Source organism: Moschus berezovskii, chromosome 12 (assembly GCF_049115385.1).
Source record: "Moschus berezovskii isolate FMDL1 chromosome 12, NW_MosBer_1.0, whole genome shotgun sequence".
In the NCBI taxonomy this organism is placed as follows: Eukaryota; Metazoa; Chordata; class Mammalia; order Artiodactyla; family Moschidae; genus Moschus; species Moschus berezovskii.
The window spans coordinates 90,536,569-90,563,255 of NC_142471.1; the positions used below are offsets into that span (position 1 = coordinate 90,536,569).

General features: G+C 47.6%; 1 protein-coding gene across 8 annotated transcripts in view; it reads right to left on the reverse strand.

The window, feature by feature from the left end:
* The window catches only part of CTBP2 (C-terminal binding protein 2), a 174,051-nt gene that overhangs the window by 101,119 nt on the left and 46,245 nt on the right, over window positions 1-26,687 (reverse strand). For 7 of the 8 annotated variants that reach the window (XM_088842418.1, XM_088842424.1, XM_088842417.1 and 4 more), the window contains one exon: window positions 20,588-20,692. The exons of the other annotated variant lie outside the window; for it this stretch is intronic. The gene's annotated coding sequence lies outside the window, so the exon portion shown is untranslated. The remainder of the gene's footprint in view (window positions 1-20,587; window positions 20,693-26,687) is intronic. 8 annotated transcript variants of the gene reach the window in all.

The following is a 26,687-nucleotide window of genomic DNA, read 5'->3' on the forward strand; positions in this document are numbered from 1 at the left end:
CGCAGCTCTGCCCAACAAATTATCTCATTTGAGATGATCAAGTACGTAACAGTTCAAAAAAAAGAAAGTAAGCTAACTCAGGTAGGAAATACAAAAGTCTATGTAGCATGAAATATCTCCAGGAGACTTGTTTAGTGAAATTAACTAGCGGTTTAATAGGGGGGAAAGCCTGATATACAAGGGTGCCCCAATTTCTTCAGAGGAATTAACATTTCAATCCTGTTTTTATCTAGAAGTCATTAAACTGTGCAACATGAATTATTGGAACTGTAGCAAAGAATTAACTCTATTCATCAACTAAGTCCAAACACTTTCGCGTGCATCTGTAATGAAAAAATAGCTCTACGTTTCTATCTCTTCTCATTAAAGTAAACCGGTTTTCCCCCTCTCAGTATATAAAACTGTCTTCTCTTCATATAATTTATATTACCATAAGCTGGCTCACACTCTAAACTATTACACGCCTCCAATTAATTTTTGTAGCTTTTGCCTGAAAATTTAATGAGATAGTAGTGTATGAACCTGCTGACTCTAGATTACATGTGTGCGCCCAATATTAATGTTGGCATAATAAAATCATCTGATCCATACACGACGAGAGGCTCCGGTGGCCACAGTGGTAAAGCTAACATGCCAGCCCAGGCCACGCAGCTTCCTCTTTTAAATCCGTTACAACTTTTACTAGTCTCAGATGAAACTGCCCCTACGCGTCAAGCTGGGGAAGATGGAGAAAGCAGCAGCAGCGTCTAATTACCCCCAACTCCATTTCTATAAACATCTCAACCAACAGTGTAGACGGATGACTTTGTCTAAGACCTCTGCTCACCACCACGGAAGCAGAGGGCCTGCACGTGTTCAAGCCGATCCCAAGAGCCGGCCAAGGCGAGTTCCCGGGGATAGGCCTGAGAAGCCCCTCCGTCACAGGTTACACCCCAAGAGGGCCACACCCCTACGTGTGCATGTAGGAGTGAGTCCACATGTATGTGCCTGTGAGTGTGCGCATGTATCTGAATGTGTGCAATTGTGTGTATAGCTAAGTGCACCTGAATGGACAAGTTCAGCCAGAGACGAAAGGTCACGGGTGCCGGTAACGCAGCAGTCTCAAGGACAACCGCTCTGCAGCGATTTCGCCAAAGGATCTAGGTTCAAACGAGAGAAAAGAGGGACTTCCCTGGTGGCCCGGGGGCTAAGACTCTGCACTGCCAGTGCGGGGAGCCCGGGTTCAATCCCCGCTCGGGGCTCTACATCCCGCACGCCACAAGTAAAGATGCTGCACGTCGCATCTAAAACACCCTGCAAGCTGCGACAAAGAACGAAGATTCCGTGTGCTGTACTAAGAGCCAGTGGAGCCAAACAGTCGTTTTATGGAAAGAGGCCAACAGTAAAGTCACTAACCACCCTCGTCAAGGCCCTACTATGCACTGCGACTTCTCAGCCACTGGTCCCTGGGCAGGTGTGAAGTAGGAAGTGTTCGGCCCACAGATCGGGCTGTAGGGTCTTGGACAGAAACCCTCAGACGGCACAGCCCATTTCTCTACCTGTGCTGGGAATGTTGACACCTACACGCCATCACAGGTGGATAAGCACCAGGGCTCACAGGAGGACACACTGTGCTGAGCACCCAGCACACGCCAGCCCTTAATACGTCACTTGGCTGGCGTCTCTGTGGTCAGCAGCCCCCAGGAAGACCAGGACCTGGGGGAGAGGGCCAGGCTTCCGGGGGGGTGGGGGGAGGGGGGCGGGCGAGAAGACCTGCTGTTCATCCCTCTCCCCTGCCTGGGCCCACCCCAGTTACATCCTCATAGTGGGGGCTGCTTCTGCTAAACAGAGAGATAAAAACAGGAGGGACAGACCCTCTGAGGTTAGAGCTCCCCTCCCTGCACTGGTCCAGCCCCGGGGACTTGATTACTGCCAAGTCCGAGGGGCTTGTCTGGTCTGGGGCCACCCCCAGCCAGGCTGGGTCCTTGGAGCTCTGGATCCCAAACAGAACGCAACAAGTGCGGCTGTCTGGGAGCATTTCGGTCAAGAAGCCCTCGATCAGAGGTTGTCTGCAAACAAACTTGGGAGTCTGCAGGGAGAGGACAGCCATCACGTTACCTGGCCAGGGACACTCACCATCAACATCAAGCCCTTTATACCCAGTGTCCAAAGGTTTCTGGGAGATGGTGACGGGGCATAAGAGGCTGTGTATGCAGCTACAACCGAGACCTCGATTGAAACCCCACCTCTGCTCCTGACAGGAGCCAAGAGCAGGCAACTCACCTCCATTATCCACTGCAGGGAAAGTGAAAGTTGCTCAGTCGTGTCCGACTCTTTGTGACCCCATGGACTATACAGTCCATGGAATTCTCCAGGCCAGAACACTGATGTGGGTAGCCTTTCCGTCCTCCAGGGGATCTTCCCAACCCAGGGATCGAACCCAGGACTCCTGCTTGCAGGTGGATTCTTTAGTAAAGAATGAGTCACATGTGACTTCCCAGCTGAGTCACAAGGGAAGCCCAAGAATACTGGAGTGGGTAGCCTATCCCTTCTCCAGGGGATCGTCCCAGCCCAGGAATCGAGCCAGGGTCTCCTGCATTGCAGGCAGATTCTTTACCAACTGAGCTATCAGGGAAGCCCCTAAGATAATAAGAATAAAGATTCCCGGCGAGAGACGCCCGGCTCCCGGCGGCGCAGACGCGAGAGACGCCCGGCTCCCGGCGGCGCAGACGCGAGAGACGCCCGGCTCCCGGCGCAACCGACCACGTGCAGAATCGTGGCTGAGAGGAGCTGCCCCGCGCCCAGAGTTAGGGCGGTGGCCGAGAGGAGCTGTACCACGTCCAGGAGGCGGTGGCTGCTTGGGCACCGGAGGGCCGGGAGGAGCTGATCCACATTCAAAGCAGGAGGGGCGGCCTTGAGGAGATACCCCTCGTCCAAGGTAAGCTGCAGCGGCTGCGCCTTGCTGGAGCAGCTGGGAAGAGATACTCCACGACCAAGTGGAATATAAGAATCCAGTGTTCTGGGGAGGAAGGAACAAGACGGCGAGACCACTTTCTTCCCCACAAATTCATCAGAAGAACATTTGAACGTGGAGTAAAGTCCACAAAACAACTTCTGAATACTGGCAGAGGACATCAGGCTCCCAGAAAAGTAGCCCATTGTCTTCTAAAGGAAAGAGAAGAAATCCAGCTCCACCCACCAGAACACTGACACATGCTTCCCTAACCAGGGAACCCGGACAAGTCACCTGTCCAACCCCACACACAGCGAAGAAACTACATAATAAAGAGAACTCCACAAACTGCAAGAAGAGGGAAAGGACACCCCAAGCAAAGCAATATAAGCAAGATGAAGAGGCAGAGAAATACCCAGCAAGTAAAGGAACAAGATAATTGCCCACCAACACAAACAAAAGAAGAAGATATAGGGAATCTACCTGATAAAGAATTTCGAATTTTGATGGTGAAAATGATTCAAAATCTTGAAAGTAAAATGGAGTTACAGATAAATAACCTGGAGAAAAGGATTGAGAAGATGGAAGAAAGATTTAATAAGGACTTAGAGGAAATAAAAAAGAGTCAATATACAATGAATAATGCAATAGATGAGATCAGAAACACTCTGGAGGGAACAAACAGTAGAATAACAGAGGCAGAAGACAGGATAAGCGAACTAGAAGACAGAATTGTAGAAATAAATGAAACAGAGAGGAAAAAAGAAAAACGAATTAAAAGAAATGAGGACAATATTAGAGACCTCTGGGACAATGTTAAACGCTCCAACATTCGAATCATAGGAGTGCCAGAAGAAGAAGACAAAAAGAAAGACCATGAGAGAATACTTGAGGAGATAATAGTTGAAAACTTCCCTAAAATAGGGAAAGAAATAATCACCCAAATCCAAGAAATCCAGAGAGTCCCCAACAGGATAAACCCAAGGCGAAATACTCCAAGACACATATTAATCAAATTAACAAAGATCAAACACAAAGAACAAATATTAAAAGCAGCAAGGGAAAAGCAGCAAATAACACTCAAGGGGATTCCCATAAGGATAACAGCTGATCTTTCAACAGAGACTCTTCAGGCCAGAAGGGAGTGGCAAGATATACTTAAAGTGATGAAAGAAAATAACCTACAGCCCAGATTACTATACCCAGCAAGGATCTCATTCAAATATGAAGGAGAAATCAAAAGCTTTACAGACAAGCAAAAGCTGAGGGAATTCAACATCACCAAACCAGCTCTCCAACAAATGCTAAAGGATCTTCTATAGACAGGAATCACAGAAAGAGTGTATAAACTTGAACCCAAAGCAATAAAGAAAATGGCTACGGGATCCTACTTTTCAATAATTACCTTAAATGTAAATGGGTTGAATGCCCCAACCAAAAGACAAAGGCTGGCTGAATGGATACAAAAACAAAACCCCCATATATGTTGTCTACAAGAGACCCACCTCAAAACGAGGGACGCATACAGACTGAAAGTGAAGGGCTGGAAAAAGATAGTCCATGCAAATAGAGACCAAAAGAAAGCAGGAGTAGCAATACTCATATCAGATAAAATAGACTTTAAAACAAAGGCTGTGAAACGAGACAAAGAAGGAAACTACATAATGATCAAAGGATCAATCCAAGAAGAAGATGTAACAATTATAAATATTTATGCACCTGGTGGCTCAGAGGTTAAAGCGTCTGCCTCCAATGCGGGAGACCCGGGTTCGATCCCTGGGTCGGGAAGATCCCCTGGAGAAGGAAACGGTAACCCACTCCAGTATTCTTGCCTGGAGAATCCCATGGACGGAGAAGCCTGGTAGGCTACAGTCCACGGGGTCGCAAAGAGTCGGACACGACTGAGCGACGGAACGGAACGGAACGAACGGAACGGAATGCACCTAACATAGGAGCACCGCAATATGTAAGACAATTACTAACAAGTATGAAAGGGGAAATTAACAATAACACAATAATAGTGGGAGATTTTAACACCCCACTTACATCTATGGATAGATCAACTAAACAGAAAATTAACAAGGAAACACAATCTTTAAATGATATAATAGAAGAGTTAGACCTAATAGATATCTATAGGACATTTCATCCCAAAACAATGAATTTCACCTTTTTCTCAAGCGCACATGGAACCTTTTCCAGGATAGATCACATCCTGGGACATAAATCTAGCCTTGGTAAATTCAAAAAAATTGAAATCATTCCAAGCATCTTTTCTGACCACAATGCAGTAAGATTAGATCTCAATTACAGGAGAATAACTGTTAAAAGTGCCAACATATGGAGACTGAACAACACGCTGCTGAATAATGAACTAATCATAGAAGAAATCAAAAGAGACATCAAAATATGCATAGAAATGAATGAAAATGAAAACACAGCAACCCAAAACCTCTGGGACACTGTAAAAGCAGTGCTAAGGGGGAAGTTCATAACAATACAGGCATACCTCAAGAAACAAGAAAAAAGTCAACTAAATAACCTAACTCTACATCTAAAGCAACTAGAAAAGGAAGAAATGAAGAACCCCAGGGTCAGTAGAAGGAAAGAAATCGTAAAAATTAGGGCAGAGATAAATGCAAAAGAAACAAAAGAGACCATAGCAAAAATCAACAAAGCCAAAAGCTGGTTCTTTGAGAAGGTGAATAAAATTGACAAACCACTAGCCAGACTCATCAAGAAACAAAGGGAGAAGAACCAAATCAATAAAAGTAGAAATGAAAATGGAGAGATCACAACTGACAACACAGAAATACAAAGGATTATTAGAGAATACTATCAGCAATTATATGGCAATAAAATGAATAACCTGGAAGAAATGGACAAATTCCTAGAAAAGTACAACTTTCCAAAACTGAACCAGGAAGAAATAGAAAATCTGAACAAACCCATCACAAGCACGGAAATTGAAACTGTAATCAAAAATCTCCCAGCAAACAAAAGCCCAGGTCCAGACGGCTTCACAGCTGAATTCTACCAAAAATTTAGAGAAGAGCTAACACCTATTCTACTCAAACTCTTCCAGAAAATAGCTGAGGAAGGGAAACTTCCAAACTCATTCTATGAGGCCACCATCACCCTAATCCCAAAACCTGGTAAAGACCCCACAAAAAAAGAAAACTATAGGCCAATATCACTGATGAACATAGATGCAAAAATCCTTAACAAAATTCTAGCAATCAGAATCCAACAACACATTAAGAAGATCATACATCATGACCAAGTGGGCTTTATCCCAGGAATGCAAGGATTCTTCAATATACGCAAATCAATCAACGTAATACACCACATTAACAAACTGAAAAATAAAAATCATATGATTATCTCAATAGATGCAGAGAAAGCCTTTGACAAAATTCAACATCCATTTTTGATAAAAACCCTCCAGAAAGTGGGAATTGAAGGGACATACCTCAACATAATAAAAGCTATATATGACAAACCCACAGCAAACATTATCCTCAATGGTGAAAAACTGAAAGCATTTCCCCTAAAGTCAGGAACAAGACAAGGGTGCCCACTCTCACCACTACTATTCAACATAGTTCTGGAAGTTTTGGCCACAGCAATCAGAGCAGAAAAAGACATAAAAGGAATACAAATTGGAAAAGAAGAAGTAAAGCTTTCACTGTTCGCTGATGACATGATCCTCTACACAGAAAACCCTAAAGACTCTACCAGAAAACTACTAGAGCTAATCAATGATTACAGCAAAGTTGCAGGATATAAAATCAACACACAGAAATTCCTTGCATTCCTATACACTAATAATGAGAAAATAGAAAGAGAAATTAAGGAAACTATTCCATTCACTGTTGCAATGAAAACAATTAAATACTTAGGAATATATCTACCTAAGGAAACAAAAGACTTGTACATAGAAAACTATAAAACACTAGTGAAAGTAATCAAAGAGGACATGAATAGATGGAGAAATATACCGTGTTCGTGGATTGGAAGAATAAATATTGTAAAAATGAGTATACTACCCAAAGTAATTTATACATTCAATGCAATCCCTATCAAGCTACCAACAATATTTTTCACAGAACTAGAACAAATAATCTCACAATTTGTATGGAAATACAAAAAACCTCGAATAGCCAAAGCAATCTTGAGGAAGAAGAATGGAACTGGGGGAATTAACCTGCCGGACTTCAGGCTCTATTACAAAGCCACAGTCATCAAGACAGTATGGTACTGGCATAAAGACAGAAATATAGATCAATGGAACAAAATAGAAAGCCCAGAGATAAACCCACGCTCCTATGGACACCTTATCTTCGACAAAGGAGGCAAGAATATAAAATGGAGAAAAGACAGTCTCTTTAACAAGTGGTGCTGGGAAAACTGGTCAGCCACTTGTAAAAGAATGAAACTAGAATACTTCCTAACACCATACACCAAAATAAACTCAAAATGGATTAAAGATCTAAATGTAAGACCAGAAACTATAAAACTCCTAGAGGAGAACGTAGGCAAAACACTCTCCGACATAAATCACAGCAGGATCCTCCAAGACCCACCTCCCAGAATATTGGAAATAAAAGCAAAAATAAACTAATGGGACCTAATTAAAATCAAAAGCTTCTGCACAGCAAAGGAAACTCTAAGCAAGGTGAGAAGACAGCCTTCAGAATGGGAGACAATAATAGCAAATGAAGCAACTGATAAAGGATTAATCTCCAAATTATACAAGCAGCTCCTGCAGCTTAATTCCAGAAAACTAAGTGACCCAATCAAAAAATGGGCCAAAGAACTTAACAGACATTTCTCCAAAGAAGACATAAAGATGGCTAATAAACACATGAAAAAATGCTCAACATCCCTCATCATCAGAGAAATGCAAATCAAAACCACAATGAGATACCATTTCACACCAGTCAGAATGGCTGCTATCCAAAAGTCTACATGCAATAAGTGCTGGAGAGGGTGTGGAGAGAAGGGAACCCTCTTACACTGTTGGTGGGAATGCAAACTAGTACAGCCACTATGGAGAACAGTGTGGAGATTCCTCAGAAAACTGGAAATAGAACTGCCATATGATCCAGCAATCGCACTCCTGGGCATACACACCAAGGAAACCAGAATTGAAAGAGACACGTGTACTCCAATGTTCACTTCAGCACTGTTTATAATAGCCAGGACATGGAAGCAACCTAGATGTCCATCTGCAGATGAATGGATAAGAAAGCTTTGGTACATATACACAATGGAGTATTTCTCAGCCATCAAAAAGAATGCATTTGAATCAGTTTTAATGAGGTGGATGAAATTGGAGCCAATTATACAGAGTGAAGTAAGCCAGAAAGAAGAACATCAATACCGTATATTAACGCATATATATGGAATTTAGAAAAATGGTAACCTGAACCCTGTATAAGAGACTGCAAAAGAGACATAGGCATTTAGAACAGTCTTTGGGACTCTGTGGGAGAGGGTGAAGGTGGAATGATTGGAGAGAATGGAATTGTAGCATGTATATTATCATAAGTGACCAGTCCAGGTTCGACGCATAAATTTTCCTCTGTTCATTTCTTTGCATTTGTGCTTTTTTAATAAAATTCTTTTTTAGAAATAATAAAAAAAAAAAGAATAAAGATTCCCTGTTCTTCAACTTCACAGGACCAGCCACATGCAGGAAAGACCAAATGAGGTTGAGCACCCAGGAGGGATGGGCTTGCTCAGAACACCGGACTTACCTGCCTCCTTTCGCGAGCAAGTACTGAACCACATCAAGCCTCCAAACACAAGTGCCCTTTCAACTCTGTGCTCCATGGCCAAGGCAGGCCTGCAACACAAGCCCTAGTGCCTAGGCACACTGGAGGGACGCCTCCCCTGCCCAACCTAGAGCATCTGCCACCAACTGCTGGAGAAACTCTCCTTTTCCAGGAGGCAACATTTATAGGGTGCAGCTCCTCACACCCAGTAGGAAAAGACAGGACACTGCCTAGCTACGGGTTTGTAAGAAAAAAACGTGTTATTGAGTTGCCAAAACCACTGCCTAAGGGAAAATACAAGGGCACCGTGTGACCAGAGAAGGTGGCATCTCCAAGAAGGACAGAAAGGTTCTGAGGGCTGCTCAAGCCCAAGGTCACTTGCTCTGAATCCATCCCTCCAGCCAGTCTGGTCTAGGCTGGGAGGAGGGGTGGGGATACAAGATTAGAGTTGGCCGTCCTCCTTATCAGGGGTCCCCAGCCTCCGGGTTGCAGACTGGTACTTCCTGTTGGATCAGCGGCGGTATTAGATTAGAAATAAAAAGTGCACAACGTGGGACTTCCCTGGTGGCACAGTGGGTAAGAATCCCCACCTGCCAACGCAGGGGACTTGGGTTCGAACCCCGGTCCTGCAAGATCCCACATGCTGTGGAGTGACTGAGCCGGTGCACCACAGCTGCTGAGCCCGCGCACTCCACAAGTAGAGAAGTCATCACGGTGAGAAGCTCAAGCAGCATAACCAGGAGTAGCCCCTGCTCGCTGCAAGTAAAGAAATCCTGAGCAAAGCTATGAAAACCCAACACGGCCCAAAATAAATAATTTTTAAAAAAAGTACAAAATAAATGTAACATGCTTGAACCATACTAAAACCACTACCACCCCCTGCCCTTCCTGGTCCGTGGAAAAACTGTCTTCGGTGAAATCAGTCTTTCGTGCCACAAGGGTTGGGGACCGCTCCCATGGTCTCAGGCCCCAAATTCCACAGGGCCAAGCCCTGGGGAAGACATAGTATGTCTCAGCGAGGTCGCATACAGTGGAAACCTCTTCTTATTTGGAAGATCGGAAGCTATTAACTGTGTTACTGGCAAGCACAGATGTTGTCTATATCTGAAAACTCCCAAATAGATCAATTAGCATATTATAAAGAATTTACTTTCATTTTCCCTTGACAGAGCATAAAAGCCAAAACACAGCTCTCAGTTTGAAACTAACATGTGCGTATAGCAGGAGATGCTCTGTTAAATGGAGACAACAGCAAAAGAAAACGGTATTTATAATGATTAGCCACCTAATTAATTCTAGGAGTAGAATGTCAAAAGCTATAAATCCATTTCTTTGGTAACTGAAGCTCAACATCAAACGCATTGCTGCTGCACTCAGAAGGGAAGCCCTCATCTCTTCCTGACATTTTCACCCGGCAATATGGCTGTGCTATCAGTTTTCCAGGTAACGGGCTTTAAATGCACGTGGAAAGAAGCCATGGAAGGACAGAACTCAGGGGGAATAAAAACACACGCACACACACACAGAATTAGAAGCAATACATTCTAGAAAGAAATCAGGTTAACCAGAGTTCTTGGATGTGTGTTCATTTCTTGTGAATCAGTTCAAGCTCCTGCCCTCTGATGAAATCTGGGGGCCTTCTGTGTTTCTTCAGCTTGGGGTGGTGGGATGTGTGTGGAGGAAAATTCTAAGGAAGACAAAGATATTACAACGTTATTATCCTTTGAAACTTTATGCGCTTTCGTAAAGTTGTGTGTTTACAGATTACCCTTTGGGGTAGAAGGTATGGGCGAAAAAGGCAGAGAACTACATGAAACCAGAATTGATTCAATAGATGCAGAGTTGTCCTTCTTCCTATACTTCTCTTCCTAGATTGCAAATCAAATCTGCATTTAAATAGAGTATTTTTAATGTAAAAAAAGGAAGCTCTAGGGTACAGAGGTATTACCTTCAATATCTACGGGCACAACGCTGCATTTTAAATGAGATGTGGCATCTTGAAATTTACCGAATAGATTACACATTCCAAATGGTCTCATTATTACTACTATTTTTACTAAATTCTCCTGTCCTAATAGGTGTGTTTCTTTTATGGCCAGGACTGTTAATAAAAGTAATGTGATATTACATCATGCTATCAATTGAATCTTGAGAAAAGATTACACCGATCCAAGGATCTCATAAGCCCCCGGCTCTGATAATTCCAGCCATTATTCAGTGTGAAATTCAAACAGTCTGAATTCATTAACGTTGGTTGTTACAAATCTGCATTTTTAGACGTTGCCATAAAATGCAGGAGTCCAAACCCGGTGACCTGAATCTAACAGCCTTTCATGTGAAGTGGCCATGCTAACCAGCCTCTCCCGGCTCGCCTCTCAGGATAAAGCCCCCTGTGCTGGTCCCTCTCCACGGCTGACCCAGTCACCGCTGAGGAGAGACCAGAGCCCTGCTGGTCACACTCAGTGTTCAAGCAAACTGCAGAGACCCGAGGCTCTGACAGCAGAGTGGGGGACTGCTCCTAGGACACACATCATTAGATAGGTATCCAGGTACAGCTGGGCACAGTTCCGGGCCGCCAGCACCTCACCTCTGCTATGGCTGCAATCAGCTCATCCTCACGAAAATAAAAGCTCAAACTCAACGTGCAACATGTGGGGAACACCTCGGGGAACCCTACACCTTCTTCATCCCTTGACAAAGAAACGTTACTAGGCTGGTGGGAAAAGGCGGGTGCATGCCACTTCAACGTCCCAGGAGGAAAGCCAGACAGAGCTGCCACGAACAAGGGAGTCTACAGAGTTCATCACTCAGAGCACGGGTGTTTCCTTCCAGGGGCGCCCTGGGCTCTGTGCTCCTCCAGCCGTGGGCAGGTCCCTGGGGCTCCCCTCCAGGCTGAGTGGCTATCTCATTTGCGGATGCTGCTAATGACGACGACAACGGTGATGATGATGGCAGTCACTCTCTACGAAGCCCTCACGAGGCACCAGGTACTGGCCAAGCCCCTCCTTGATGACGTTTCATTGAACCCCCATAACTCTGATTTAGTACCAACTCACCCACATTTGGCAGAGGCACTAAGTAAAGAGGGGTTTAGTCTGCCCAAGGCTGACGCCATTGGAGGTGGCCAGGGGCACCCTGCGAGCACCTCCTGGCTCCGCCTTCAGGACCCCGCTGCCCACCATCACCAGGGCCTTGGCCACAGAGATCTTAACCTTCCCCATGGAAACACAAGGAGGAGGTGCCAAGGCCGTGAGGGTGGTCCCCTGCTCGCGCAGTCCCAGACTAAAGAGCTGGGCAGCTTTCCGGCCAAGCCTAAGGCCACATCCCTCTGCCTCCTTTAGATACGCCTGAAACAGGCCTCCGCGGTGCTGCCACTGGAGCCCGTGGGGGATCCGAGTACCAATCAGTAAGGACCCTCTTGCGAGAGGAAGTTCAAACCTGCGCCACAGCTTGGAGGTCCTCTTCCTCTGTAATTAGGACGTGGTGGTGAGCCTGACTGAATTATGAAAAGTCAGGCGCACTGGATTCTCCAAGTTTGGGTTTTTAACAAACAAGATCCACATGCACAGAATCCCAGCCTCCAGATCTCCAAAGGCGGGCAGGGCAGGCCGCCGCCACACTGTGTCCATGAAGGAATCTGATACGCGCACCATCTGTCCTTCGGCCCCAAGGGACCTGGGGCAATGTCCGGGTCCTCGTAATCCCAGCTCAGACGCAATCAGGGCGGCTGAATCACAACCCCCTCCTGCCCACGAAGCCACCACAAGCACAGCCCCCCAGATGAGAGGAGAGTACAGGTGGGTCCCCCAGACATGCAGAATTCAAACTTCCTGCCCTACACATGCCCATCTGAACGCAGGGGAGGCACAGACATGCTCTCCTGCTGCGGGAAAGTTTAGGAACGTGGATTTATCATTTCAGAGCACACACACCTCCTCCAAACAGGTAGTGTAGCACACGCTGGTTTGCCTTCTGTCAGCAGAAAACACTCCCAGCTGACGCAGAGTCAACCCTTCCTTTCGGACAGATGCTGGGACGGGCAGACTCCAGCATGGGCTCAGCCACCCCGCACCTCCCTGGTCTCTCCACAGCCCTGGACTCATTTATTAAAAAAGCAGTCCTGGGACTTCCCTGGTGGTCCAGGGGCTAAGACTCCATGCTCCCAATTGCAGGGGCCATGAGTTCAAGCCCTGGCCAGGGAAGTCAATCCTGCATGCCACAAGTTAAGACCTGGCGCACCCAAAAAAATAATTAGTTTAAAAAAAAAAAGACGGTAGTCCTGTGGCATCTGTAACGTGTGGACCATGTACAGAAAATCAAAGAGATCATGAGGGCATCATCGGATGTGGCCTCCGCTTCAGAAAGCTTGCAGAAATCACTCTGGAAGGTTCTATGATAACAGAGCGCCGCTTCTGAATCTCTTTACAAAATCTTTGTCTCCTCTCGCCTGATGGAGTCAGAAGAGACTCAAGTCCTGGGTTTCTGCGTTAACAATGAATGGGCAACTCCCCAACACCCAGGAAACACGAGGGGGGACCCGCATGAGTTGGGGCAGCAGTGGGCGTCCAGAAAAGGTTATCAATACTGATCAAGAGATGTGCATGGAGCCAAGGGCAACTTGAGCCAATACCTCGCAGGACGCAGAACCCACCTTTCCCACGGTGCTTCTTCCCACATGTCCGTTTCTGAGCTGAGGACACCTGTCTGCAGTATGCAGAGGGGCCGGGATGCAGGTGGCCATGACCCGAGGAACCAAGGGGCCCCCCGCAAACCTGCATCACAAGGCCTGTCCTGAGGCTCCAGGGTCTGGAATGAAAGCCCCACCCAGCCAACAACAGCCTTCCTCTGGACCCCACGAACCCGAGCGCTGCCCTGTACTGCTTCAGCTGAATTTTTCAAGGAGTTGCAGGTTACACCCTGCTCTGGCCAACAAAGGTTTCCTTTGAGTTCAACAATGTATACACTGAACCGGAAAAGGGGAGGCGACCACAGACCAGGTGTTAAGTTACAAGACACAGGAACCAGATATCTTTGTACCAAGACTCATTTTCTGCAAACCTCCTGTATTAAAGGACAGCACAATACTGTCCGACAAATCAAGGCTGCCCTAAGCGGATCTGAGGAAGCTCACGAGGACACCTGATCCATCCGTCAGCCTGAAGAAAGGCTGGAAAGCGGGTCCCGGGTGAGAGCCACCAGGGCTGATCGGTAGACACATGAAGAGATGGAAATTAAATACCAGGATCAGAGGCTCGGAACTGCTCCTTGCCCATGGTCTGTTTTTCAACCCCGCATATTCACATTTTTCCTTAACATTCTATCTTTTTGACAAATATAATTAATTTTAACAGCTTCTGTAACTTTCCCCACAGGTTGTGGCTGTTGCCTTTAAACAGTAGACTGCTGAGAAATTGATTTGTTTGAGCCCTCTGCTTAAAGAAACCACGTTATAAAATATGTATAAATGTCACTGTTCAGGCTGCTGCTTCAGAGAAGTACAGAAAAATGTTGCATTTTACCCCCTTTCACAGGAGTCCACTCACAGCGGACATTCTCAAGTATTACCCATCTGCCCACACACACAACCAATGGATTACAAGGCATTTTCTTTTAAAACCTCCTATTTATCTTTAACTGGTACAGAGTCTAAGGGAATTATCTTAATTGCTACGTGGAAGAATGAATTGCAAATGCCTTCAGTTAACCAGGAAGACTATTTTTAACAGCATGGGGCCAGGTGGGAGTTGCCAAGTTTGCCAAAAATAAAAGAATCAACCATCAATAAAGCAAAAGTGTTCCGCCACGTGTTAAGATAGACGGGGGAACAGGGGGAAGCCACTTCCACCTCGGCCAACTGAAGTCCAGCCACTTCCTAAAGCCTTACTTCAGAAAATATACGGCAACTCAGGACCCAGAAAGTAAATGAAGAAACTCCGAAGTGTCCTGGATCTTTCTGCATCACATCTGATTCTTGGGCTGTGGAATATTTCCTTAGCATTTACAGCTGAAAAGTTGAAAGCAGGGCCAGATGTACACTTGAACCTGGGGAGGTGCTGTGTGTTCCTCCACAAATGACCACCAAAAGGGCCTAAAACTAAGACTGTATTTTAAAAAGATGTTTAACTGGTCCAATGCATTCTAGAAATACTTACAGTAGCAGTGGTAACATATAAATGCTCAACAAAAATATTTATACAAAGAAATAACCTCTTCCTCTCTGATTAATCACAACGCAAAATGCTTGCCTGACACCCAAACCATTTTATACGAGAAAGTCCATTTCCCACCCACTCACACACCGACATGCACACACTAAACCTGAAACTGTCAACATGAAGCATTTCCATCAGCGGGCCTGGCCCCAACCCTGTCACAGGTCCTTACCTCCATCCACTCTTCCCTCCCACACACACCTGGCTGCCAGTCCCAGGGTAGTGATAAGGATCAGACTCATGACACAGGCCTCTGGTGATCCCAGAGACAGGCCTCCTGTCTATCAGGGAGGCCAGGGGCAGGAATCCCCATGTGTGGGCTTGTCCAGGTCCCCATCACGACTGGCCTTAGAGAAGTTTTCCCGGCATACAGTCACACCCCTGGGGACAGGCAGCCAGCCCATGGTCAGCCCCCCGCATCCCAGGGACCAAATGACTGGGGCAGGGACAGAGTCCACCATGCACACGAGAACATGAACTTTCTAGAGAGCCGCGGACCCCAGGAGCGATCATGACAGTCATCGCTACAGAGAGATCCTGTATGCTGGGAGGGAGCAAGTCACAGGTCTCAAGTGTTTCAGCAGGGACCTAGGGAACCCTGAATCTGGGGTTACACTGTTGGAATCTGAGCCCCAGGTCTGCTCGTGGGCCCCACGTGCTGGCATATGATCTCAGCATCACTTGATAAATTAATACTATTATTACTCACCAATAAAACAAGAATCTCAACCAAGGTCATAGGATCTTGGGAAGAGAGGGCCAATACCTAGCCTGTCCCTGCGTAACATTGAATGGCGTGCTTGGTGATGATCCAACTCGTGTCCCTCCCAGGACAGAGGGCTGCAAGAGGCAGTCTCTCCCAGCCAGGCCCGCCCCCTGCCCAGCAGGAGAACAGCTCAGTAGAGTCCCTCCTCGGCCGGAAATCCCAGAAAGTGCAGGAGGCAGACTGCCTATATTCCAGACACACAGATGCCAGAGTTCCGTGCCTCCCTGGCTGGGGAAGAGACTTGAATTAGAACCAGCCGTCAATCCGGAGGGGCGGAAGGCAGGAACAGCACCAACAGAGCAGAGCAATGACCTACTAGAACGAGAGGGCTGGGGACTTGACCCCGTGTGAGCAGGACACAGACGGTCTTTGAAAACAGAACAAGGCGACTGGCTGGCTGATCTCCCTGGGGCTGCCCAGGAGCCTTGCAGGAATCTGGAAATTCTAGGAGGAAAGGACAAGGGCTGAGCCAACACCTTCCAGAGAAGGGCTCCTGCAGAAGCTTGGATACGCGGCTCAGGAGGAAACACGGAAAGAACCAGGAACCCAGAGCTCCAGCGGGGCCCTCCCCTCTCTTCACGGAGAGCGGGCTGCTGCTCCATCAGCATCATCCCCGCCGCCCAAATCGTGGCCTCCGGCTGTTTCTCATCTAGAGTCCCTGGAGATGAAAGGCCCAGCGAATCTTGCTCTGGTTTGTGGTTTCTGACGTTGGCAGCCGTGCCTCTAGCCTAAAAGTTGGAGGAGGATCACACGCCCCTTGTGCAGCCCAAGAGCTCCAGGGGACCCTGGAGGCCACAACCGAGGACCAGCATGGCCAGAGCCGGGTCCCTCCAGTGCCCGGGAAAGCAGCAGTCAGGGTGGCTGCAGGGTGCAGGCATTTGTTCCTGGAGTAAGGCAGTCCTTTCCCCTTTTGTCGGGGGAGAAGGAAGCTGTGTTGGCAGAAACGGGGCAGAGACCCTAAAGAATGGAGCCGACATGACTGAAGCCCCCTGGCCCACTGAAGCCACGCTCATGTCAGAACTGCCTGGTCCCCAAGGCAGACCTCGCGAGGCCCTCCCCTCTGAGTCACCAGCGCCTGCAGAACCTCAGATCACCTTTCCCTGGGGTTTTGTGAGGCCGGTCAAGCTTTTACCGCATTATCGCAATCTGTCAAAATAAAGCAGTGCACGCGCTTCTCTGGGTGCAGGCAGCCGGATACCCCGCCGTGTCTGCCAAACCACAGCCACCACTACCCCACCATCACGTTACAGAACAAAAGCTAAGGGCTGTGATTTGTGTTTCCACTTAGTTGTAGACATTTGACAACAAGTATTTACTTCTTTCCCCGACACTTTTGTTGAAATTACAAGGTTACCTGGCACCGCTACGAATATTAACGCTCAATGACAAAATGGCACAAGAAGAAACAAAGGACCCATCCGAACCACAGGACTAACGCTGGTTCCAGGAGTCGGCAAACTGGGGGCACGCGGGCTTTTCACTGGAACAGGCAACAACTACAGACTGGATAGTAAAAGCAGGATAAAGTGCAACAGATCTTAACGGAGCGGGCAGTTGTTCATCACGGGCGACAGAGGGGCCTCTATGGGGAGAAAGTGGAAATGTCTGGTTTAAAGTGAGGAAAAGAAAAATCCACAAAAGCCAGAGTATCGAGTCTAGAAATATTAAGAGAAATATTAATGCTCTTAAATGAGAACACGCACAAATACGCCAGGAAGACAAGAAAGACCTACAAACGGTTCAAGCGCCACACAGATCTGCCGTTCCAAGACGGACTCCCTATGAACTGGGCTTTTCACCTATTTCCTTCTCCCCTTCCCACATTAAAAAAGACGTGCCTAGGAGATCTCAACAGGTAAGCTATCAGGCTGAAATTGACATGGGGTCCCTTTCTCACGCTGTAATTCAAGATGCTGCCCCAGGGGGCCTACAGGTAGAGCTGAGTGGATGGCCACCCGAAAAGTGGGGTACAGTGTACTGGGTGCAGGAATGAGCCACAGAGAGAAAAGCCCAGAACACATGTTTCTGGGACGGGGACAAACCCCAACCTGCAAGTATCCCTGGCGGTGGTCAGGGGCAAAGGTTAATCCACTGGCAGGGTGCCCAGTGCTGGGGAGGAGCCAGGCCAACAGGGCCACAGTTGCCATGGGTGAGGTCGCGGACAGCACAAGGCATCATCCTCCAGGCATGGTGACCATGCTCCAATTAGGGCCAACTCCAGGGTCACACTGAGCTTCTTGAGCTTTTCCAGAGCGCTGCCAAAAACCTGTTCCCCCAAGTTACGCTAAAAACACGTAAGTCCTGAGAACCATCATATGATGCGCAATGTCTGAGCATGCTAAGTGCCCAGGAAAAGTTTGTTATCAGGAAGTGCGTTGCCATCTTATTCTGATATCGGATGCATTTATGCCATGTTAATGTTCCTCAATGGTTGGATGGCATCATCGACTCAATGGACATGGGTTTAGGTGAACTCTGGGAGTTGGTGAAGGACAGGGAGGCCTGGCGGGCTGTGGTTCATAGGGTCGCAAAGAGTCGGACACGACTGAGCTACTGAACTGAACTGAATGGTCATTTCTCTGAGATAGAGATCACTGATCAACAGGATTCTGCAGTGGTACAATTATTAGGTTGAGTCAAATGAAAACGCTGTTACTTAACCATTTTTTGATGTTTGGGTCGGGCACTGCCAGTGCTTGGACGTGGAACTGGCCGTGCGTGGGAGCCTGAAGGATCTCCATCGCTGTGAGCCGCTGAACACATCTTCAGCCCCAGTCTTGGAACTTTCCCAGGTCCACAAAGAATGTATGCAATGATGTCCCTGCCCAAGAACCCGGGGCAGATTACAGCACATGGGGTCTTTAAACCAAAGGCTTCTTTTAGAAGAATGAGTGGCAGCCAGAAAAGAAAGAAATATTGGCTTTAAAAGGCCAAACTGAGTGTATATGGTTGCGAGAGGCCTCCATGACTAAAACAGACACACCCATGTCCCACTGTCCCAAAGAAGGGTCACTGATTATTTCCAGCTTCTCATCCCCTCGAAACAAAGACTCAGACTTGTTCAAAGATTACGGAGCCCTCTCTGCTAAGTCACCCTCTGTGACCTCACACTCTGCTGCAACCTTCGGCCGGGCAGCCTTCTCAGACGACTCTTGGCAAAGGTTTCTGGACATCTATTGGGTTGGTCAAAAAGTGCATTTGGATTTTTCCCTAAGATGTTATGGAAAGAAATCCAAACGAACGTTCTGGCCAACCCAATACAAGGCTCACAGGGACAACTGCAGTAGAACGACTCATTTCACAAATAAAGGCCTTTAAGAGGGACCTGCTGGGGTGGAAGTTCTGCAGGCCCAGGTCCAGGGGAGCGGCCCTAGGGCCCACAAGTGATTCTCCTCCACAGGAAACGGTGGGGAAACTGTACAGGGAGACCCTTCCTGGGTCACACCCCCTTGGCTGGCTTGAGACAGAGGGTCAGTTTCTCACGCCCAGGCAGGACCACCCACCAAAGCCAGGCCGCCTAAGGCTAACATTTTAAAGGCAGCATGTATTTCTGTTGTTACTAACATTTACTCCAGAGCCACGTGCAGGGACCTGCTCAGAAGTCCCAGGCACTGATGCTGCTGCACAAATTCTTTGTGAGCCTCTGACCCACAGCTGAGAGACGGTCTGTCTGACTCAATACTGAAGGGAGTAAACCCAGGGCCTCGACAGAAAGAACACCAAGAAAGTTTGCTCACCTTTTTTTTTTTCTGGCTTTAAAGTGACACTGTCAGCTCAAGGAGCAATTTTTTTTTCCCCTAGCAGGATGAAAAGCAATCATTTCTGAGAAGTTGGCACTTTGAGACTCTGTAAAGGTTTTGTGGGAAATGGCTAAAGGCATGTTGAAATTAATTCAGAAGCCCCCTCACTCCAAGTCCTAGGTCTGGTGGTGGGAAGGGGACTGAAGTCTATCCATCAATATTTTCTCAACCACACTCCACATGAGGCCGACGACTAAAGGCTCTCCTCAGAACACACCCACATCCCTAATCCACTCCACCACAAAGAAATCATTCTATGTTCAGGACATCCTAGAGGGGACTTCCCTGGTGGTCCAATGGTTAAGACTCCTCACTTCCACTACAGGGGGCACAGGTTTAATCCCTGGCCAGGTAACAGTAAAGCATCCGCTTGCAACATAGGAGACATGGGTTCAATCCCTGGGTCTGGAAGATGCCCTGCAGAAGGGAATGGCTACCCACTCTAGTATTCATGTCTGGAGAATTCTGTGGACAGAAGAGCCTGGCGGGCTACAGTCCACGGGGGCTCAAAGAGTCAAACACGACTGAGTGGCTAACACTTTCTCTTTCAGGTAACTAAGATTCTGCAGGCCTGAGAGGTTGTGGCAAAAAATTAAAAAAGGACAACCTGGAGGTTTGTAACTCTCAGACTCTTAGCTCATTAAAGATGTACCAGCATCAGCAAGCTGCTTTCTTCCTAAAGACGTCCATCTACCATTTTGCTTGAGCCACTCAGCATGGCATGGGACTATTTCCCTAATTCATTTTTATTCTTTGTAATTAATATGTCGAGAAGCCCTAACACGGCTCCATCCTGACTCGAGTTTCCTAGTGTAATTTCCGTTGACTTATCTCTATAGCAGAAGCGACAGCAGCAACATCACTTTACACTGAACTGTACTGTTTCAGAGTTAATTACATGTATTTTGCTTTTGATAAATGAAAATACCAGATGCAATTAACTGAAAGACAATCAATATGATCCCGCTATTAAACATCCCAATGAAATATCCAGAGGCTGCCGGAAATCCATAGTCATCAACAAATTGAAAACACATTCCAAAGGGGATATTTGAAAAACCTGAACTTTTACCTGAAGCCATTTTATAATAACTCACCAACATAAATTTGTCCACAAACTCTATAGTTCACACGATAGGCTGTCCGTCTTTTTTAAGAGAATCCAGCTTCATTGGTTCAAAACCATTTAAGGCGATGAAACCCTGAAAGCAAAATGAAATGGGTCAGTGGAGCCGAGGCAGTGATTTCTTTCTTTCTTGTTTACATCTAGCCATCCTTTAATTGCATTTTTCCAATGCCTTCGATTCTAAGCTACCAGAGGTTATTAAATGGTTTCATTAAAAATACTATTTGTCTTGCTTTAGTCACACACCAGATCAAATTAAACAGTAGAGCACCAGAACAAATGATCTCTTTCCATCTATTTTGACACGAAGCCAAGTGTGTAAAACCAGAAGGTGATATTGTGTCATCGCTGTGAAAATGTCATTTAACTTCTTTACATCTCCAAGTAGCAAGCAAAGGGATGAAACAATCAATACCTTCAAGCAAACCATCTTCCCAGCAGTTTGAGAAATATGGAATTATAAAGTGCAAACCAGAATCCCATGGTTTATAAGTGCTATTAGCATAAGTGCTGACAACTGTTAATCCACTGTAACTGATTAACGGTCGCAGTTGTCATTAATAGAAGGCATTTTAACTTACTACTGAAATTGATTACTCAGTTAAGAATTCAATCCTAATGTTCAATAAAACTGCACTTTCTTGGCAAATGCAATATGAAACGAGGTGATGCATTAAACAGCACTCACATTTATTTTACTATACGTGAAACTAAGAGGAAATATATGGGACCCTCCACATTATCTGAACCACTTCCTGCACACTCAGAGCAATAAGAAGGGTGGACACAGAAGGTACAACTCCCAGGGCGGACCGAAGAGGCAGACACCTGGGCAGCAGGCACGTCTTCTCTGTGCCTTTCCCAGGAAGCACAGAAGCAACTGCAATGTTGGAGGTGCCAGGCACCAGGGTGTTCATGTTCTTGGGCAGCCCTGCTCAAGTCCCGCGAGAAAGAACTGTTGCAGCTGACCCTGACCATTTCCAGGCTCACCTTACAATCAAGCAGGATTCAAACGGCTGATTGATGTTTTTTAAAAAATGTATGAAATTACTGTAACCTGTTCCCCAGCTGCACTCTACTTTTCAAACCATTCAAAAGAAACCATACTCCTGAGACTTCCCTGGTGGTCAAAGGGCTAAGACTCCAACACAGGGGGCCCAAGTTCAATCCCTGACCAGGGAACTAGTTCCCACGTGCTACAACTAACAATCCTACATGCTGCAACTGAGGCCCAACACAGCCAAATAAATAAAAATTTTTTAATTTTTTAAATTCTTTAATTTTTTTAATTAAAAGAGAAAGAAAGGAAGAAAGAACGTCATATTCCTGTGCTCTTTCCAATGGAAGGGAGGGTCCAAACCCTGACACCGCCAGCGTCTGCCTGTCCATCAGTACTGAGTCAAGAACAGGAACATGGCCGTCTCTGTGGTCAGGGTTAGCGTGTACCCAAAAGCAGGAAGTAGTAAATTCCCACCGTGCCCCACACTACCTTACACCCCACACTGTCCAAGGGCGTGGGTGGGGAGAGCAGAGACATCCAGTCTGAAGTGCTAGGAAGGGACAGATAGTCATGGGCTCTCAATGGTCGCAAGCCTCTAATGGCAGTTTCCTTGACTAAGTATCTATTAAAGCCAAGGAAACATCCTTTGGAGGCAGCGAGAACCTGCCTAACAAACTCTCATCCACCCTTCAGATCCCATCGCCTGGACATCTTCTGTAACACCTTTATGTCTGACTGCTAGGCTGCGACATACTCTGCACATCATCAAGTCTCTAAAGTATTTTAATGCCTTGATTACACATCATTCATCTCCAAATTCCTCCAGGTCAGGAACACAGTGGGAAATCAAACATTTAACTAAAAAAAAAAAAACTTATATAATACATTATCATATATATAATATATATTAAATATATATGTTTAAAAGGCTTTCCAGGGGCTCAGTGGTAAAGAATCTGCCTGCCAATGCAGGAGATCTGGATCTTCCAATCCCTGGGTCAGGAAGACTTCCTGGAGAAGGAAATGGGAACCCACTCTAGTATTCTTGCCTGGGAAATCCCATGGACAGAGGGGTCTGACAGGCTACAGTTTATGGAGTTGCAAAAGAGTCGGACGTGACTGAGCCACTAAACAACAACAAGTGTGTGTGTTCACACATGCATGTCAGTAACATTCAACTAAGGCCTGACAACAAAGGTGACATGTTAAACCTACCTGATCTCAGTGGTGGGTACAGACTCTCTCCTTGAGATACCTCACAGTAAAATTAATTAAATAGGGAACAGACAACCCCACTGTGTAGAAGGCCTCACAGAGGAGGTGACCTTCCATGGAATTTCAAGCCAAAAATTTGGATGGAAGTGCCTGCAGTCTGCCCAAGTGAACAGTGACAGCTCCTTTAGCGGATTAAGAACATTAAAAAGCTTGGAAAACTGTCAGAATCTTTGAAGCAAGTACCCATTGTTACTTGAAGGTGGAAAAGAAGTACTTAAAAAGGCTGGAGACACAGAAAGGCTAAAAATTCAAAAACACTTTATTTCCGTAGATACTTGATGACAGTACAACGGGGAGCCGTGCCCTGTGGATTCGCCAGGGGAAATTTTCTTGGCAGGATTCCTCTAAGAACTTCCAGGAGTATACAACAAGACACAGAAATGACTGGGCTGATTAAAATCACCACCGCTCCTAAACCAGCAACCCCAGGAACCTAAGCGGGCTGTTCCACCGAGTACAAAACCCGGCCTCAACCAGTAAATGCCAGGAGGCTCCAAGCTGACTCGGCTTCATCTGGCCAAGGGAAAGGGCATCTATTTTTGTACAATAACCTGGGTGAACCTATTAAACATCACTTGGCAAATGTGTTCCGCCACAGACGATAATGACGAAGGTGTGAGTGCGTGCATGCACACACACGGGTGAATCTATTAAACATCACTTGGCAAATGTGTTCCGCCACAGATGATAATGACGAAGGTGTGAGTGCGTGCATGCACACACACACACGTGCATGAGAAGGGGCAGCACCCAGGGCCTGCAGGGGTCTGAGCCAGAGCTGGGGTTTTCATGCAGGAAACGTACAAATTGAGACGCATTGCCTAGCAGGGTCCCCACCACCTGGACTTTCAGTTTCTTCTTATCCTGAGTTGAGCACAGGAAAGCTACCTTTTAGGTCCACAGTTAAAACTGAATGGGATGCACTCTAAAAACGGGGCCGGAGAGGCTCTGCCCTGGCTCATTTCCAGGAGCACCAGCCCTGTTCCCACTTGAACTCTGCTCTCTCAAAGAGTGGCCGCTGTGCTCCGCTCCGTGCCCTGAATGAAGGTCCTGTCCCATCCGAACTCTGCAGAGAAGAGGGGCACGCGGGTAGCCCAGCGTGGGCTACCTGGGACTGCCCCCCAACCCTACTTGTGGCAGGCATCACAAAGTGCCCACTTACCAGCACTTACTATGGATGAACTACCTCTAATGCCTCTAAAGCTTTGAGGCATCAGCTCTGCTACCACCCGGGGCCTGCCTGAACCCCACCTGGATTCTCTGCTCTGTCGGACTCACATTTGGGTCACTGAGGCTTTGAAATGCCTGTCCTCTGTCCTGTCATGGGCGGTGGGGGCAGGTTTCCAAGGAGAGCACCTCTGGTCCTCCCCCTCTGGCTGGGAGGAACAAGGTGGCCAGTGAGCAAAGGTGAGGCTTGGCCTGGACATCTGCGAGCAGAAGAGGAGGTCCTCAAGGGGTAACTGTGGACAGAGGCAAGGAAACCTGGTGCAGACAGAACACAGGTCTTAACTGGAACCTGCCCTCCTTCACACTGTGCTTATCTCGGATCCAGGGGACCCCTTCTCATTTAGTACTTCTGGACTTTCCTGCTGGTCCAGTGGTTAAGAATCCACCTGCCAACGCGGGGGTCAGAGGTTCGATCCCTGGTCCACCCGCCGCGGAGCAAGTAGGGCCCCTGCGCTGCAACCAGTGTGTGCAATGAGAAGCCCCTGCACCGCAACCAGGGAGTAGCCCCTGCTCGCTGCCAACCAGAGAAAGGCTGTGAGCGGCCACGAAGACCCCGAGTCGCCAAAAACGAATTTAAAAAGTTCAGTCCTTCAGCAGAGAACCAGAAAGTAGTCCTCAGGCAATCACGAATCTACTGCAGTCGAGGGGCGAGTGGGGAGCAATGCGGGGGAGAGCGTGCAGTTAACAGGACACCACGGGGAATCCCTGGCTCCTCGGGTCGAGGTGACCGATGCCCTGGGACTCTGTCCCATCTGAGATGGAGCGTCTGCTTCACGGCTGATCAGGTCCTTTCGAAGCAATCATGCCCAGGGCCAGGGGCCAGCAAGTGCTCAGTAAATGCTGCTGCTAAGTCGCGTCAGTCGTATCCAACTCTGTGTGACCCCATAGACAGCAGCCCACCAGGCTTCTCCCATCCCTGGGATTCTCCAGGCAAGAACACTGGAGTGGGTTGCCATTTCCTTCTTCAATGCATGAAAGTGAAAAGTGAAAGTGAAGTCGCTCAGTCGTGTCCGACTCTTAGCGACCCCATGGACTGCAGCCCACCAGGCTCCTCCGTCCATAGGATTTTCCAGGCAAGAGTACTGGAGTGGGGTGCCATTGCCTTCTCCGCAGTAAATGCTAGTGGTCATCAGATACTAACACGCGAGTCTGACATGAGTGTGTCATCACCAGCCTCAGCTATGGACCAAACCAGTCTCTGCTCGCATCATGAGATAAATGGTTCCTGTTTGGCCTAAGAGTCCAATACCTCTTGCCAGGTCACGAAGGGACCCACATGCTCCCCGCCAGCAGGGTGGACCCGCCCTTCCCATGGTGAGAGTCCTGAGGCGAGGCTGTGCTCGGGAAAGGAACAAGGGGCCGGGTGGAGAACGGTCCAGAAACCCAGGCTTCGCGCTCATCAATGTTCTCTTGGCTCACATGCTGCGGGCGGGCCCGCTCAAGGAGGCACCTGTCGTTATCAAATTTATGACTGAACATACTGAGTGAAGTCAGTCAGAGACGGAGAACTAGCGTATGACATCCCTTCGATGCGGAATTTAAAAAGTGACGCACATGAACTTATCCACAAAACACAAACAGATTCACAGGCTTAAGAGGACGAATCTAGGGTTATCAGGAGAGAAGGATGAGAGGAAGGGGTCGTTAGGGAAGTTCGGGATGGACAGGTACACACTGCCGTTATTTAAAACCAACAAAGACCTCCTGTACAGCACAGGGAACTCTGCTCAATGTTACCTGGCAGCCAGCGGGGGAGGGGAGCTTACGGGAGAATGGATACATGTGTAGGTACAGCTGGATCCCTTTGCTGTCCACCTCAAACTATCAAGGCGTCGTTAACTGGCTATACCAAAACAAAAGAAAACGTTTTTAAAAATAAGTATGACTGAAGTGATGCACGGTCACTCTCGGAATGCTGGTCAGCTGCCCACAGCTGCAGGGCCCCACACTGGGGCATCCAGCTCCCCACCTGTGCCGCAGGCAGAAGGAACCACTTGCCTATGGGTTGCTGCAAGAGGGATCCACAGACACGGAACCTGAGCCCCAGTTCTAAACAAAAGCCAGTCCTGGGGAGCCTTGGTGATCTGGAGGTCACCCCAGGCCAGCCCTGTGTCAACCTGTTCACTGCTCCCACTGCACACAGCACCGTGTCAATCTGTGAAAAGGGGAGTGACCCTCAAGATGGGGTCACAGTAAGGATGTGAGGGCACAAAGTGGGTGCCAGGGGCTCTCCCCGTGTATCCACAGCAGGGCCTCGGAACTCTCTCAAGTTCAAGGGTGGCGGGTGGGGAAAAGCCTCAAGCTGACATGGAACCCAGAAGTCCCCAAGAGAAACCAAATGCCTGCCCTGCAGAACCAACCCGCCCCCTATCAGCAAAAAGAAATCCTCTGGCCAGAGAGGCACACCCAGACAGAGGTGTCAATCTGAGGCCACGGGCTCCTGGAGCACAGCTCATGGGACCCCTGAACAGCCTGGCCCCCAACCCCTCCGGCTCCTAGTTCACACCCGACCACCCTCAGCAGCTCCCCCCACATCCAGGGACCCACGATCATCCACAGCAGAAACAGA